Source organism: Lepus europaeus, chromosome 3 (assembly GCF_033115175.1).
Source record: "Lepus europaeus isolate LE1 chromosome 3, mLepTim1.pri, whole genome shotgun sequence".
Taxonomy (NCBI): Eukaryota; Metazoa; Chordata; class Mammalia; order Lagomorpha; family Leporidae; genus Lepus; species Lepus europaeus.
In genome coordinates, this window is record NC_084829.1 from 160,297,657 (window position 1) to 160,315,140 (window position 17,484).

The 17,484-nt window shown below is 54.5% G+C and overlaps 1 protein-coding gene across 1 annotated transcript in view; it reads left to right on the forward strand.

Moving 5' to 3' along the window:
* Positions 1-17,484, forward strand: part of FNDC1 (fibronectin type III domain containing 1) — a 127,198-nt gene that overhangs the window by 37,110 nt on the left and 72,604 nt on the right. The gene's annotated exons all lie outside the window — the stretch shown is intronic.

Sequence of the window (17,484 nt, forward strand, 5' to 3'; positions counted from 1 at the left end):
TGCGTGGGCAAGGGGGAGAAGCCAGGCTCACCCTGCCCCCCCCCCCCCCCCCGCCTTTCTGAGGCAGGACGCCCCGTGCTGGGTGCAGCCTTGGGCTCAGTCCTGGGCGCCCAGAGCCACGTTGTCATCAGGGTCTCTTTTTCCCTCTGGGCTTTGGGATGTCTAGGAAAGAACTTTCCGAATGTTTTGTTTGGTCCTCGACTGGAATAAATCTGTTCTGAAGTCTTCCAACGCCCCCACCCACGGTCCTTGGCTTTGGTTTTCTAAGTTACATTTTTCTGAGTGCTGAAGGAGCTTTTGTCTGTGGAACCAGGTCCACGAGCTTGGTGGTGACCCCCTGCTCTGTGCCTTTTCGGGTGCCCCTGCCACCTGCCCTGAGGCTGGTGGGTGAGGCTGGCTCCCGTGTCTGCAGCCAGGGCGGTTTGTGATGGCCCCGGGAGCCGGGTGATTCACCGCCCTGTGGAATGTGGGAGCTGGAAGGCTCTCGGCTGCTCTGTGCTGACGTGGGCTCAGCCTAGAGACCGACAAGGGAGGACTAGCACAGTTCACAGTGGACGGCCACCCTGTTTCCACGGATAACCGAAAGAAACGGACGCAGCCACTGGGGCCGGCTCCGTGAGCTGTGCAAGACACCGTGGGCCCACAGTGAATTCCGTGGGCTCCTGCCGAAGGCTGCCCGGCTCCACACAGCCAGGCGCTGCTCCAGTGTTGTGTTCTGGGTCTGGAGGCAAGGCCATGGGCAGACGCTCCCTGCCTAGGGTGGACTTAATGCTTGGATAGAGCAGGCTGCCCCTGCTGTGCCCGGCCCCACCCCCCACACCAGAATCTCCCCGTGGGAACGACAGACCCCCAGAGTGCCACAGGCACTTTTCTTAAAGCAGAAGTAACTTGCAAGGCACCATAAGACCCTTCAACTCAGGGTCAATTAAAGCATAAAGCAAAAAGCAAGCAATGCCACCCCCACCTCCGTCCCTACCATGGGCTGCCCTGCATCCATGAAAATTGTATGCTAGGATACATTTTTCTAAAAGCCCACAGACGCACACCCAAACATGCCCGCATCTACGGTGGAGGTCTTCGGGTGGTCATGGGTGATTTCGGTCTTATGTGAAGTGCAAAGACCCTTTCAGAGACTCCTCGGAGTCAGAACTAGTCTCAGAGGAGCTCTGAGATGCTGTCTGGCCTCGCCCACCATGGCAGGTAAACCTGCTGGCTCCTGGCCATGGATCAAGGCCTGGTCATTGTGATGCACTGGCAGGCACTGGCTTTTTCAGGCCTTAGCAGTAAAAAAAAAAAAAAAAAAAAAAAAAAAAAGACATGCCGTGTTCTAGTAACAATGTCCTTGATGCCACAGTTGAAACAGTTGATTTTCATAACCTCTACCCTGGAATGCTTGTCTTTTTCGGATTCTGTGTAAAGAAGTGAGGACCCATGACATGCCATCACTGACAGCCCAAGCTCAGTGAAGCACGTGGGTGATTGTTCGAGTTGTGGGTTGAACCAGGTCCTTTATTTTTCCTTTTCATAAAGCACAATGCTTACCAAAAGAACAAGTACGGACAGACCCTAGTTATTCAGGCTGGGGTCTTCGGCAGTCTTCCCTGACAATGAGTGAAGGAGCCCGCCTTCTCGAGTGAATTAACTGCAGGTATCACTGGGCCGGTGAATCAGATTCCAGGTGAAAATGCAGATGTTGCCGTGTTGTCTCCATCACCATAAGCTTCAGAGCCTCCCGATGCTTAAAAACTTTTCTAGTGAGATCGATGGTGATACAAAGGTGTGTGGTAGCTAAAGTCCTGTTATAGAACTTGTCATCATTTGGGGAACCTGCATTACCAAGTGACCCCATAAATCCAAATGGCCAGTATGCAGTGTTGCAAAAAATTGCAAGCCCAAAATATCCATTCCAAGTGCAAGAGAGAGGGGTGGGTCTGTACTGTAACAAAATGTAGCAAAATGTGGCCAATGCTTTTTATGGTTTCAGATTCCCTAGTGCGGCTAACCTGTGAGAAATGTCTACTTGATGAGTTTTGGTGTAGTATCAAAGGTTTTCCAAAATTAACTGGAAAAGCTACTGAAATGTTTTTTTTTTTCAAGCACATATTGTGTGAGACCAGATTTTCTTCAAAACATATGGCAATAAATTGAACAGATAAGCAGAGTGGAGAGCCAGCTATCGTCTCTTGAGTAGCTTTGCCAAATATAAAAACAATGCTGCTCTTCTCATTAGTTGTTTTTGTTTTTGGAAAAAGGTCTTTTTTTTTTAAATAAAAATATTTTATATCAACATGTAATGGCTTAGTATTTTTAAGAGGAGTTAGCCAGCATTTTAAACATATCTTATGTAGATAGTACAAGTAACACCACAGACGTGACCTGGGTGGTCGCTCGTTCCCCGAGAAGAGGAAAACAGGGCAGAGGCCAGGAGCTCTGAGAGCTAGGGCATACCAGAAGGGCCACCTGGGTGGGGGTGCACACTGTCACCCACCCCTGGTGGCCGTGGCTGGTGAACCTGCCCTCCGGGAGATGCCACATGGAGAGTGCCCCCCCCCCCCCCACCATGAGCCTGCAGAGCTCTGCCGTGGCTGCTTCCATGTCCAGATCCGCAGGGCCCCCCTCCGAGGGCCTGCATAGTCATCAGCCCAGCAGGAGCCCCAGCGCTATGGAATTGGGGCTGCACCAGGATTGCAGAGTGCATACCCACACACGCTGCCAGCACCTTCCACACCTGTGTGCAGGCCACACGGCCCCTGAAAACAGGAAGGGCAGGGATGGGGGACTGTAGTGGCTCCTGTTAGCTCGGGCCTAGTGGTGTGGAGCAATGCAGGTCTGGGGGTCCAAGCTCCAGGTGGGCTTTTCTGTGCTCCTCCGGGAGGCTGCAGGCCAGACTCTGCCTCCTTGCCTTTCCCACCTTCCTCGGTTCTGGGGGCGAGGACATCTCGGGAAACCTCCTCCTGCCCATCTCAAAGGATGAGGCGGGGCGGGGGCCCAGGAGCCAACGTTTGAGGAGCTGCCGCGTGGTGGCCTGGGCTGACTTCAGGGCATTTGGGCTTCCTGGAGCTGTAACCCAACCTCTGCAGTCAGGAGCTGGCATTTCCGTTAGAAAACTCAGGGGCGAGCTTGCCAGCTGCAGGGAGGGAGAGAGGAGAGCGCCCCGTCTGTGTGTTCCCCTGGAGTGTGTTGGGATGTGCAGGACCCTGGCACTTGGCTCTCTTTGGGCGGGGCTGGGCTCTGGGGCGGCCGGTGTTCCACTCATGTCTTCTGCCAGCTCTCACAGAAGTAGATTAGGGGTCAGGGAGTCACTCGCTGTCCCCATGAGTGAGCATCCTCCCTTCCTTCCTTCTAAAAGTTGCTGCTGTGTTTGCAAAGCCCTGAGTGTGTCTCCGGGAGCCAGCAGGCAGCGGTGCCTGCGCGCTGCGGCCCTTAGAGGGCGCTGCTGGCCTTCCCGCCCACCGCGGGCCCCTTGGGTCGGCCGGGCTGCAGGGAGTTCGGCTGTAGCTGCGGCTTTATGGAGTTAAGAGAATCAGCAATGCTGCTCCTGTGAGCGTAGCATAGCCACAGAGAAACTGCTGCTGGCCAGGTCTCCTCCCCTAGGGAAGGGATGCACCGTCTCGAGAGTGCGGCCTGCCCTGCTTTGTTCTCAGTGTCAGGAGCTTCAGCTGCACGGCTTCTCCTCCTGTTATAGTAACTGGAGCTTAGAGTGCCTGGAGTATTCGGGCTCTGCGAATGCAATCTTGTTCGATTTTCACAGTGACCTTGGAAGGCGGGGAGCCCTCATCCTACTGTGTTCACACAGGCTGCCTGGTTCTCAAGGCCCCCGGTCTGGTTCGTGGTCCTCCCAGGATTTGAATCTCAATCTCTCACCTCCGAACTGCCCGCCCTCCCTGCCTGAACCCCACGCTGAACTCTTGCAGCTCTGGGCACGTCCCGTACTCCCAGGGCCTGGCTCATAGCCTGGCGGTGTGAGCATCATGACCAGCACTTTTTTTTTTTTTTTTTAAGATTTTATTTATTTATTTGAGAGGCAGAGTTACAGTGAGAGAGAGAGACAGAAAGGTCTTCCATCTGCTGGTTCACTCCCCAAATGGCCCCAATGGCCGTAACTGGGCGGATCTGAAGCCAGGAGCCAGGAGCTTCTTCCGGGTCTCCCACATGGGTGCAGGGGCCCAAGAACTTGGACCATCTTCTACTGCTTTCCCAGGTGCATTGGCAGGGAGCTGGATTGGAAGTGGAGTAGCTGGGGCTTGAACCGGCACCCATGTGGGATGCCAGTGCTGTAGGATGGGGCTTTAAAAAGGGGGGGCATGGATTTACATTGCAAAAGGTGTCCACAGTGTATTAGTAACATTCTTTCATCATTGGCTGACATAGATTCATTTAGAGTGAAAAATTTTAGCAATTTTTTAAAAAAGATTTATTTATTTATTTGAAAGTCAGAGTTACACAGAGAGAGAAGGAGAGGCAGAGAGAGAGAGAGAGAGAGAGGTCTTCCATCTGCTGGTTCACTCCCCAGTTGGCCTAAATGGCTGGAGCTGTGTCGATCCAAAGCCAGGAGCCTCTTCTGGGTCTCCCACGTGGGTGCAGGGTCCAAGCGCTTGAGCCATCTTCCACTGCTCTCCCAGGCCATCGTAGAGAGCTGGACTGGAAGAGGAGCAGCCAGGACCGTGGGACACCGGCACTGTGGGCGGAAGATCAACACTGAGCCACAGTGCTGGCCCCACAACCAGCATTCCCGCCTCGCTCTGCTACATCCGCCCTCCTAACCTCGCTGTTGGCTGTCGAGGAATGATTCCACCGCACCTCAGAGGGTGTTGACCTTGAGCAGGGCTTAAGACAAAGCTGCGGTCGGCCTGCTTCCTGCTACCAAGTAGAGCTGGCGTCTGGGCATGAGCCCGAGCCGCCGTGGGAGGCACCCTTGCCTTGGCATGGTTGCTGTGTGCCCTGCGGACTCCCGCCTAACCCTGCTCTGTTGTCACAGGGGCTCCGTCTGCAGGGCCTTGGCATGGTTACTGTGTGCCCTGCGGGCTCCCGCCTAACCCTGCTCTGTCGTCTTCATCTGCAGGTCCTTGGCAGTGGGTAACATGTGCCCTGCGGGCTCCCGCCTAACCCTGCTCTGTCGTCACAGGGGCTCCATCTGCAGGGCCTTGGCATGGTTACCATGTGCCCTGCAGGCTCCCGCCTAACCCTGCTCTGTCGTCACGGGCTCCGTCTGCAGGGCCTTGGCATGGTTACTGTGTGCCCTGCGGGCTCCCGCCTAACCCTGCTCTGTCGTCTTCGTCTGCAGGTCCTTGGCAGTGGGTAACATGTGCCCTGCGGGCTCCCGCCTAACCCTGCTCTGTCGTCTTCGTCTGCAGGTCCTTGGCAGTGGGTGACATGTGCCCTGCGGGCTCCCGCCTAACCCTGCTCTGTCGTCACAGGGGCTCCGTCTGCAGGGCCTTGGCATGGTTACTGTGTGCCCTGCGGGCTCCCGCCTAACCCTGCTCTGTCGTCACAGGGGCTCCGTCTGCAGGGCCTTGGCATGGACTCAGAGCTGGCGTTGTCAGCACTCTCTCTTCTTTCGCTGGGAGGCTCTGGGAGTTCTGAGCCCTTCATGCTCTCTACTGAGGACCGTCTAAGCCAGGAAGGAAGTGTGTCCCTGCCTCTCTCAAAGGCCATGAGCCCAGGACCAGGGCTCCTCGGGTCCTTGGAACTCTCAGCAGAAACGAGCCACGGAGGTGCTGGGCTGGGTTCGTAGGGGCTCTTCCTAGTGTCACATCTCTTCATCCAGTTCAGTAAGATCTGACCTGGTGCCTGTGACCTTGGGCAGGTTACAACTCTTCTCTGCACAATGGGAGGATGGCCTGAGATATGGACAAGGGACTCCCAGCTCTAACTGTGTGGGACTCTCCATTAGAAGGGTGTCCGTTCACTCACTCGTTCATCCTTCCATCCATTCATTCATTCATTCAGCTGGCCAGCAAGTGTTCATACATGTCAGAAGCAGGTGCACCGAGTCAAATGCCCCAGCCCCTGCTGGGAGAGAACGCACAGGCAGGGCCCGGAGCAGGGGATGGGTGGAGGATACAGTCACGTGACCAACGTCAGGACTGGGGTCGCACAGGTGCCTTGGCGTGAGTCCCCTGGGACGTCCAGGGCAGTTGTGTGCAGGCTGGGCTGGAGGGGCACAGGCGTTAGAGGAGCCAGGCAGGAAGACCTCCCCGACGGAGGAACAGAGGGTGGGGCCACGTTTGGGGGCCTGTGAGTGTGCTACGCGGCTCCTGCAAAGTGGCGCTCCAGGGGTACAGGGGCACAAGGGCACTGGTGGAGGGGGCGGCAGGCAGCTCAGGGAGGTCCCCAAGTCTGCCCTGAATCCAAGGCGCTGGCAGTGGCTGAAGTGTGCAGTGGGGTGCAGCCCAGGACGGTGGGCGGGCACCCCATGCGCGGTGCGGGGTGTGGCGTGGTCTGGGGTGATGGGCGGTCATGCAGGCATCCCCGGGGTGGCCATGTTGGGCGTGGGTCAGCGTGGCCATGGGTCATCCATCCATCGTGTTTGGGGCTCCTTTGTACTTTCCTTTGTGTTTTGTATTTTTTTTTTAATTAGTATGACACAGACCCAAAGTCAGTGCGAGCTAGTGTTTCTCCCTTCAGCCATATCTCATCTGCAGACTCCTCTTTGGTGGCTCACATATTCTAGAACATTCTCAGTTTGGAAAGGGCTCCTGGGCTCCACGAGTGCCCTGTGTTTACACGTGGGTGGTCTGGCGGAATTTAAGGAAAAGTCCCCAACAGTGGATGCAGCACAGTGGCTCCGGGGTCAGGGCCGGTTGGTGGGCGGAATTCAGGGGGAAAACCCCCGGTGAGTGACAGGGGTTGACTGGGAGGGGGGGAGGGGCCGTGGGCTGAAGAGGACATCACAGGCTGCCCAAGGCCGCGGCCGGGTGGAGAAGCGTGGGGTGCGTGGCCGGGGCCTGCCGGCTGTGCCTGGGGTTGGATAGCACGTCTCCCCAGCCAGAGAGGTGTGTGCGGAAGTGGCTCTCGCTCCTGAAGATAGCACGTTTGTCCACAGACGCAGCCTCACTGACGGTCACTTGCAGGGCTGGACAGGGCGTGACAGGTGACAGGTGTGCTGTGCTAGGCCTCAGGAGAAGCCCCGCCCCCAATCCCCAGCAAGGCAGGGCCAGGCAGGGCTGGGGGGCAGGTGGGTGCCTCGTGGGCTATAACGTGAAGACCCAGCACAGGGGCTCCCTTGGTGGGCCACCCTGCCGAGGTGGGCATTCTGGGGCGACGGTGGGCAGTCTCAGACGCGTGCTGCTCATGCTGGTGGTTAATGTATGAAATCATTCTCCCTGCAGGGAAGATCATCCGCCTCTGATGGACACATGCCAGGGGGGCAGATGGAGGTGTGCCCTTCCCAGAGCGGTGGCTCGGCTGCGTGTGCTGTGGGTCAGGGCCAACAGCACTGTCCCTGGCCACTTCTAAGGAGCCAGGTTCTGGGTTTCACTGTGTGTTTTTTTTTTTTTCTTTAAAAATTTATTTATTTATTTGAAAGGCAGAGTTACAGAGAGGCAGAAGCAGAGAGAAGAGAGGTCTTCCATCCGCTGGTTCACTCCCCAGATGGCTGCAATGGCTGGAGCTGAGCCGATCTGAAGCCAGGAGCCAGGAGCTTCTTCCGGGGCTCCCACGTGGGTGCAGGGGCCCAAGGACTTGGGCCATCTTCTACTGCTTTCCCAGGCCACAGCAGAGAGCTGGATTGGAAGTGGAGCAGCCAGGACTCAAACTGGCGTCCATATGGGATGCCGGCGCTGCAGGTGGAGGCTTAGCCGGCTACACCACAGCGCCGGCCCCTTCCCTGTGGTTTACTTTGTGAACTCATGGCTTCTCCTGCAGTCGTAGGAAGCGATGTAAGGGTCCTGTGCACCTTTCACCCGCTTCTCCCTCTCGTGGCGTCCAGTGTGGCTGCAGGGCAGCTTCCCGGCCAGGGAGCTGATGCTCCCCGGTTTCCCAGGCTGTTATCGATGTGTGTGTGTGAGTACTGTGCATGCATGCATGCGTGGATGTGTGCATGTACATGTGTGTATTGTGCATGTGGGTACATGTGTGTATTGTGTATGTGTGTATGTGTGTTTTGTGCATGCATGCATGGGTGTGGATGTGTGCATCTGTGTGTGCCTGAGTGTGCACGTGAACGTGTGCATGTACATGTGTGTATTGTGCATGTGGGTGCATGTGGGTATTGTGTGTATTGTGTATGTGTGTATTGTACATTGTGTGTGTATGTACGTGTGTATTGTGTATGCATGCATGTGTGGATGTGTGCATGTACATGTGTGTATTGTGCATGTGGGTGCATGTGGGTATTGTGTGTATTGTGTATGTGTGTATTGTACATTGTGTATGTGTATGTATGTACATGTGTATTGTGTATGCATGCATGTGTGGATGTGTGCATGTACTTGTGTGTATTGTGCACGCATGTGTGTGTACACGTGTGTGTGTGTGAGATTTTACCCCTGTGTAGACTGTGTGGCCGCCCCCACACTCACGTGCAGAGCTGCTCCCTGCTGGGCCCCCGTGCCGCCCTCTGTGGCCCCGGGCACCTCCCCTCCTCTCCAGCCTCCACGCTCTGCTCTACCGTCTGTCCTGGAAGGGGCAGCGTGCAGTGTGTGGCCTTAGGGAGTGTGTTTGTGCCGGTGACCACCTCGGTGAGCTCGCAGGGATTTCTGTGCAGACCGAGCTGTCCTGGTAGGGGACTGGGCGTCTCAGGGAGCGGGCACTACCGCCCTGCTCCAAGCCGCCATGCCTCGGCTGTTGCAGTGACCTCTGGTCTCCCTGCTGCTGCCCCCTCCCTCGTGCCGAACGGCAGCCATAGTGATTCTCCTGAGAAGGATGTGGAACCTTCCAGTAGCTCCCCATCTCCTTCAGCTACAAACCAAAATTGTAGCAGTTTTAAGACTGCATGTGCATTGTCAACCCCATGCCCTCCCTTGCCGCCAGCGCCACTTCCTGGCCTCCTTGCTGCCTCTGTAGTGTGCTAGGCCCCGGCCAGCCCCAGGACCTTTGCACCTGCCCTTCCCTGTCCCTACTCCCCAGTACTGTTCATCCCTGACCTATTTTTCTTCACACCCTCCTTACCCTGGCTATTTCATGATTTTACTGACTTGACAGCTGTCTTACTGTGCTGCAGCCTAAACCTCCCAAGGTGAGAGAACTTGCTGGGCTTGTCCACTGTGGAGCCCTTGGGGCCTGAGTGGACGCTCAGTGAACGTGAGCTGAGTGGGTTTGTGTGCCTTCGTTGTTGTTAATTGTACCTGACACACAGGAGATGTGTTTACCCCCGCTGACTGCCACCGGCAGGATGGGTGGGGGCCGGTGTTGAGCGCATGGACAGTCCCTGACCGTTCCCACTCTGGCCAGGTAGGGTCTGACCCGCGTAGTTGAAGGCAGAAGTCCAGTGATGCTGCAGGGAAGAACGGCGTGTCCGTGCCTCGGGCTGCTGTGAGAAGACGCCACAAGCCGCAGGTGCTTTTCCACTACAGAAACCACGTCCCGCAGTTCTGGAGGCTGCAGTCTGAAGCCCGCAGGGCGGAGTCAGCCTTGCTCTCGCCGAGGACTCTGGGAAGGGTCTTTCCTGGCCTCGTCCTAGCATCAGCTCCTTTCCCCAGCTTGCAGCCACATCCATTCCTCTTCTCCCAGAGTTTTCTCCTCTTAGGAGGACCGTCCCTGCTAGGGTTGGCCCTGGTCCAACGTGGCCTCTTCTTACCTTGGTTACTTCTGCAAAGACCCTATGTCCAAATAAGCTCGCGTTTTCAGGTATCAAGAGTTGGGACTTAGCACGTCTTTTTAGGGGACACAGTTCAACCCACAATGCATGGTAACAGCACGATCGCTCTTCAGTGGGCGAAAGAATTCATGCATCTCCCAAGCCCGGGTCGCCGCTGAGAAGTCATGAGTCACTGAGCTGCCCCGAGTGTGTGAACTCCCAGCCCAGAGTGCCAGTGCTCTAGGGACAGTCAAGCCTTGATTCTTAGACAAAGCCTGGCGAAGCCCTTCCCTGAGCACTTACTTACTAACAGATCAACTCAGAGGTTCAACAAGGCAGTCACCATGCTGGGCTCTGGGACACAGGCTGCCAAGATTCATCAATAAGGCCTGGGGCTGATGGCACTAAGCACGGACAGGTGGATGTGATGGGAGTAGCACTGTGGGCTCACCTGTGCCTTCTAAGCGTCTTTCTTTCTCTTTTAAAAAAGATTTATCTTACTAATTTGAGAACAAGTTCTTCCATCTATTGGTTCACTCCAGAAATGGCTGAGGCAGTCGGGGCGGGGCCAGGCCAGAGCCAGGAACTGCATCTGGGTGGGTGCAGGAGCCCAAATGCTTGGGCCATCTTCTGCTGCTTTTCCCAGGGCGTTAGCAGGGAGCTGGATTGGAAATAGCAGCAAAGGCTGGAGCTGGTGCCCTGTGGGCAGAGGCTTAACTGGTGCCGGCCTTGCTGTCTTTCTTTTCTCTGCCCCCAGGTGGACGAGGGCCTCCTAGTTAAATAACACATTCACGGAGGCCTGCCTTTGAAGGTGGGGAGCACGCTCGGCCTTGACTTGGTCTGACTGCCTAGTCACACGGCGTCCTGGAGAAGATGAGGACCCTCACCTGTTGCTACAGTGTGAGGGGTAGCATTGGCCGAGCGCTGAGACACAGGGGATATGCTGGGTTCCTTTCTATATTTTTTAAAAGATTTATTTATTTATTTGAATGTCAGAGTTAGAGAGAGAGAGAGAGAGAGAGAGCGAGATCTCCTATCTGCTGGTTTACTCTCCAAATGGCTGTAACAGCTGGGGCTGGCCCAGGCTGAAGCAGGAGCCTGGAACTCTATCCACGTCTCCCACATGGGTGCAGGGGCCCAAGCACTTAGGTCATCTTTGACTGCTTTCCAGCCCATTAGCAAGGAGCTGATCGGAAGTGTGTAGCTGGGACACAATCCGGCACCATACAGATGCCGGCACTGCAGGCGGCTGTGTTACCCGCAGCGCCGGCCCTTCTGCTGGGTTTTGATTGGTGAGAACGGTGCCCTGTGGCTCTCCTTCCTTGTGCTGATACTCGCTCACGTTTGTTTATGCTTTAGGATTTGATTTCACGTTTTTTCTTGAATCAATCCTATGAGGCAGGGAGGGCGGCTGTTAGCTCCATTCGTGGAGTGGTGTTCACAGAAAAACCAATAGCCCATTTGCTTTGTGTGAGCGCCTCCAATGGGGGTGGATGATGTCATTACAAGGGGAGGAACACTGGACCCTGGTGGACGTGCCCGGCTTCCTGGAACTTGAACCTCTCCTGGCTCCCATGATGCATCTGGCTTCCTGAGTCTCCTTTCTCAGGAACATTTCACGTTTGAAACGCCTCCTCCTGCCCCACCATCACCCAGATGTCTGCGTTCTTGCTCCACTGGGGACACATTGAGGGGACAGCTGGACACCTGGGAGCTCAGGGGAGAAGCTGGGGCTGGGATTGGGAATTCAGGAGCCGTGTGTACATGATCGGCATTGGCATTGGCAGTGACAGGGCCCAACGTGCTGCCTTGGGGAGGGAAGACTGCGCAGTGCAGGAGAGAAGTCCAGCGCCTGGGCTCTGAGGTGCTCGCGCCTTCGGTTCTGGCCGAGGAGGGAGGGAAACCAGGGAGTCAAGTCTGGAGGCGGGGGGCCGCGTGGCGGGAAGATAGGAGAAGACATGCTTCTAGCAGCAGAATCTCCTGCTACGGTTGGAAGCAGGTGCGCCGCGGGCCACAGGTGAGGTTTGGCTCTGCGAGATCTTCCTGAGCTCACGCAGTCTTGCCCGTGCCATGAACTCACGTGTGCCTGGAAATTCAGCTGCCACTCGTGGCTCTCAGTTGCACATTGGGTCTGGGCTGACTTTTATTGCTTTTAGTTATCAGTAGAGCTGAGAGGTAACATGGTAGAAAGAGCGTGGCATATGGGTTCGGACAGGTTTAGGTTTAGTCACTGTCATTGACTACTGTGTGCCCCCGGCACGTCCCTTAACTCCCGAGGGCTCAGCGTGAGGGACACAAAAGCATGGTTGTGATGTGGATTCAGGAGCACATGGTTAGATAATGTAAGACACTTAGGATTTATTATTGTCACTTTTATATTTGCGAGGCACAGAGACAGAAGGAGAGAGCTCCTGTCTGCAGGTTCTCTTCCTTCCCAGACGCTTGCAGTGGCCAGGACTGGACTGGGGCTGACTGGAGCTGGGAGCCGGGAACTCAGTCCAGCTCCCCCACTTGGGTGCAGAAGCCCAGTGCCTTGGGCCAGCACCACTGCTGCCTCCCAGGGTCTGCATCAGCGGGAAGCAGGGGTCAGGAGCTGGAGCCCAGCATTGCACCCAGGCGCTCTGACATCAGACCCGGTGTAGTAACCAGCGTCTTAGCTGTTGGTCGAGCACCCACCCCTGGAGCTCTCTGGATCTCAGCATACAGCGCCTTTTTAGACTGCAACACATGGTCGTACTCAGTAAGCACCTGTGGCTGAGTGAATGAAACAGCTGCCACGAAGTAGGCCCTCAACAAACGTTCGTTTTCTTTCTTCTCTATCACGTCCTTGCATTTTTTTTCTTTATCACAGAAAGGACCCACTGCAAAACTGAAACTCTGCTGATTATGTGTGGTGTGCATTTTTACCTCCCTTCAGTAATTTGCCTGTGTCCTTTTGTAATCGTTACGTGGTCAGCTGAAATACAAAATACGTTCCCTGGCAGCGTGCGTTGTCCCGGGTCCATGCGTCTGTGCTGGGAACCTGCCTCCCCACACATCGGTTTGGCCTCTCTTCTGAGGTTCTTTCGGGAAGCTTTCTGAGCAGATGAGTGGTGATCTGGGAGACGTGGATGCCCGAGTGCTTAACATAGTTAGACAGTGACTCTCACATTTTGGAGAAGGGAATGCATTTTTCAGGGAGTTTTTTTTTTTTTTTTTTTTGGCTGGCATGGCAGGCAGTGAAACTAGGCTGAGTTTAAGCTGGACCAGCAAACAATGGTCATTCTTTTAGAAACTATTTCTTGATTGTGGGTTGAATTTAAAGAATGTGCAAAAGATCCCACAGAAACCTGGGAAGTCTCTAACTGGGTCTCGATTGCCATCCACAGCAGGCGTGGGTCCTGTATTCCATTCTCAATGGCGGGCGTTCGCCCTTTATGCGCCACTGTTATTGTTGTTGTAAATAAATAAATCTACAAAATCTTTCCAGTTCTACTTTCCTAAGCCACTTTAGAAAGCTGGTGGTTTAGATGGGGAAGAATTAGTTTTCCTGCCTCTAAACAGTAGCTTTTGCTTACATTAGTTGGCCAGGGGCTTTAAGGCCTCCAATCCTGACGACCAGACTCTGCCAGCTCTACTGGTTAAGTGCGCTCTGATTTCTGGTTGCATCACTCTTGGGACAGATGGACTTGCTCAGGTCAATGGCACACTGACAGAGAAGCCATTACATTCCAAGAGTGGATCCCTTATAATCAACAAACAGAAAGAAGCTAAAGTTAAAATGTCAGCTCTCGTTTAGAAGCCGAGAGAAGTGACTTGATTTATGGACCAGAAGTGGCAATGTGAAGGAGCTGTGGTTAGGCTGATGGGACACAGCATCCCCAGGGACAGCTGGACAAGTCAGGGGATTGGTGATCTCACTCACCAGTGAACTGGGGCACAGAGAGAGAGCAGATCTGGCCCAGGATCATTGTCCACTCTGCCACCCCTGGCCGTGTCATTCTCGGGCTCGTCACCTTGTGTTTCAAGATGGCTGTTTCATCTCTAGATTGACGTCCCAGGATGGTGGGGTGGTGATGGGGGCAGTGGGGAGTGAGGACGATACAAAAGGCCACAAGCACTTCACAGCTGAACTTGACCCCTTTAAAAATGGTTTTGTGCGAGTGGCAGCAGGTGCTTCCTTGTTCTTGTCATTGGCTAGAATTGATCATGTGGCCACCTTAGCTGCAAGGGAAGCGGGATGGTCATGACTAAATGTTTTGCAGTCCTGCACCCGCAGAAGAGGGAAGACATTGGAATGGTCTCGGGATGGCTCATGTGCAGTGTCTGCCATGGCGATTTCTGGATTCTGAGCAAGCAGCTAACTCTTGTAAATTAGTTGGGAAACTTGATTTGAATGGAATTAGTACAAATTCAGCTTAACACAGCTCAGAAAATGTCTAGAGGGAGAAGTTTATTTTAAGAGTGTCCTCTGGGCAGCTACTGCAGGCTCTATTGGCTTAAGAATTTGATTTTGGTTTTGCCACTTGCTGTCCAGTTTGAAGCAGAATTCCTCTATGATTTCTTTTATTGTCTCATTTTTGTGTGTTTCCATTTTTGTAGAACTTTTGCAGGTTAGGGAGGAGCGAGGCGGCAGGGAGTGGAGTAGGCAGATAATCAAAGAGGATAACGTGGGGGCCAATGCTACTCAAAAGTGCTCCTGCTATTGGCTCTGGTTTCCCTCAAATACAAGTACATGAACTAGAACAATCTCAAACATTCCAGGCGAACTTTGTCCGTCAGAGATCTTTCATCCTGAGGTAGTGAGAGTGCATCTGAGCGAAAGGCTTTGTCAACATCGTGGGTTGTGCAGGTGGCGTGGGTGGAGGTGGAGGACCTGCTCCTGAGGAGAGAAAGGGACATGGAGCTCTGGCCTTGGGAAGTCCCGTGTGCCAGCAGCGGTGCCTCGAGGCCTTGTGCATGGCCATCTTTGTGCGGTGCCTCGGGGAGCAGGTGGTGCAGGATTTCGGATGAGTTCGAGGTGGCATCACCTGTTTGCTTGACACATGGCTGCTTGAAACCCGCCGCGGATGGACACTCCTCGCACAGAGCCTTGCACAGGTGCTGGGCTCTGATCAGCTCTGTTTCAGTATTGGCAAGTGGCTCCCATCTGGGGATTTGGATGGCTCCACTCAGCTACTGTGAGCTGATGAAGGGAAACTGGGATTCGCAGTTGTGTTCAGTGACCCTCAAGTGCCCTTAGGAGCACGTTGGCATCCTCAAGTGTGCGTGCAAATCGGGCCTTTTAGTCTCAACAGAATGTTGCTTTGTTGCCTGGAAATGCTGAGAAATGGCAGAGGGGCAGAGACCGACACAGGAAATTCAGGTTTCACTGCGGTGGCAGAGGGGGACTGAGCTGGCTCCCGTGTTCAGCAGGGAGTGCTGATGGCAGCCACCTGCCTGAAGCAGTTTGGAGTGTGCTAACACCTGCCGCCCTTACCAGGTAAATACAACAGGACACCTTTGGGCCTAAGAGTAGAACCCAGTGAGTTAGCTCTCTGGGGGAAATTGATTGGTTTTTTAAAAAAAGATGTATTTATTTGAAAAGCAGAGAAAGAGAGAGGCAGAGACAGAGAAGTCGTCCACCTGCTGTTTCACTCCCCAGATGGCCACAACGTTCAGTACTGTGCCAGACCGAGCTTCCTCTGGGTTTCCCACAAGAGTGCAGGGGCCCAAGCACTTGGGGCATCTTCTGCTGCTTTCCCAGCTGCATTAGTAGGGAGATGGATGGGAAGTGGAGCCACCAAAACTCAAACCGGTGCCCATATGAGATGCTGGCATTGCAGGCAGTGGCTTTACCCACTAACGCACAATGCCGGCCCCTGTTGTGTCTTGTAGGATGGAACCCAGGGCTGAAGTCCACAGAGCTGAGCTCTGTGTGCTTGGCTGTGCTTGATTTCTGGGGGGACTGGGACCACATCTTTCCCCAGTGTCTCTGACCTGAAGTCTTCCCAGGCACCATCAGAGGTTTTGTGTTCAAAGCTTTTGTAGCTCCCTGTAAGACCGGAGTCTGGAGCCCCTGAGTTGGATTTCTTGTCTTTTTTAAGATTTTATTTTATTATTTATATGAGAGGTAGAGTTACAGACAGAGAGAGGGAGAGACAGAGAGAAAGGTCTTCCATCCTCTGGTTCACTCCCCAAATGGCTACAATGGCAGGAGCTGGGCCAATCTGAAGCCAGGAATCAGGAGCCTCTTCCAGATCTCCCATACAGGTGCAGGAGCCCAAGCACTTGGGCCATCTTCTGCTGCTTTCCCAGGCCATAGCAGAGAGCTGGATCAGAAGACAAGCAGCTGGGACTTGAACTGGCGCCCACGTGGGATACCGGTGCTGCAGGTGGAGGCTTACCCTCGCACCACAGTGCCAGCCCCTGATTCCATTTCTTGCTCTGCTACCCCAAAAAGGACCAGTGCCAACTGTGGGAAACACTTTATGTGGAACCCCTCCCTATTAAGAAATGTCGGAAGAGGAGCCAGCTGTTATTTTAACACTCAGACTGTCCCTAAACCCAACACCAGCCTCCCAGGGAAGAATCCATCGAACCATCTGTTAATTCTACTGATTCAATTTCCTGTTACACATTTGCAAAACAACCTGGACTTTCAGTTTTTTCCCTTTGGAGAGGAAGGATCCTAATTATTTGCCAATTGCAATTCCAGCACCCATTTGGAAGATTATTTAAAAATTCAAGCGGTTTTGTCCATATGCCACCAACCGTCGGATGTTTCTTTGCCGCCTGCTATGACGTGGACAGCAGCCGAGTCTGCCACCTGCTCTGTGAGTCACAGTCTAAGAGTTGGACCTCGCGTTGTCCCTGCCCTGAGCTCTGCGCTGTGTTCAGGACCTCCTCGCCTCTCTGGCTTATCTACTGGGTTTTGGACCAAGACGTGTGGCTATGGAGACCTGTGTTTTCCTCATTTCAGAGTGTGGGAGGTGTTTGGTGGTTTCCAGGCAAAGCAGAGCTTGGCTTTCAAAAGCAGGGAGACTCATGCATTGTGGAGGTTTTGTTGTGCTCAAGAGCAGACTTAGGGCCCTCGCTGTGGCTCACTAGGCTAATCCTCTGCCTGCAGCACCAGCACCCCGGGTTCTAGTCCCAGTTGGGGCACTGGATTCTGTCCCGGTCACTCCTCTTCCTGTCCAGCGCTCTGCTGTGGCCCGGGAGTGCAGTGGAGGATGGCCCAAGTCCTTGGGCCCTGCACCCGCATGGGAGACCAGGAGAAGCATCTGGCTCCTGGCTTTGGATCAGCGCGGTGCGCTAGCTGCAGCGTGCTGGCCGCAGCGGCCATTATGGGGTGAACCAACGGAAAAGGAAGACCTTTCTCTCTCTCTCTCTCTCTCTCTCTCTCTCTCACTGTCCACTCTGCCTGCCCAAAAAAAAAAAGAGCAGATTTCGGAAAGATTAAGAAATAGTTTAGTGTTTTCTGGATTTTAAGGGACTGACCTATCTCTAAAACTCTTAACACTCCTCTGAGGAGTGGGGGGCGGTTCTGGATGACCGAGGTGGCGCTCACCTGCCCCTCCACAGGCATTGCCCAACCAGGTGGGCTTCGGGGAGCACACAGCTGGAGGGCAGCATCGCTGGCTGGCCTGGCCTCCAGTGCTCCCCATGTGTCTGCGTGGCAGCATCTGGCCAGGTGCACCAGCTGCCCGGCTGCTTCAGAGGATCGCCTTGAGCTTCACAGGAGACCTTGGTCCTTAGCATCCTGGTGCGTGAAGGTCTGACTGCAA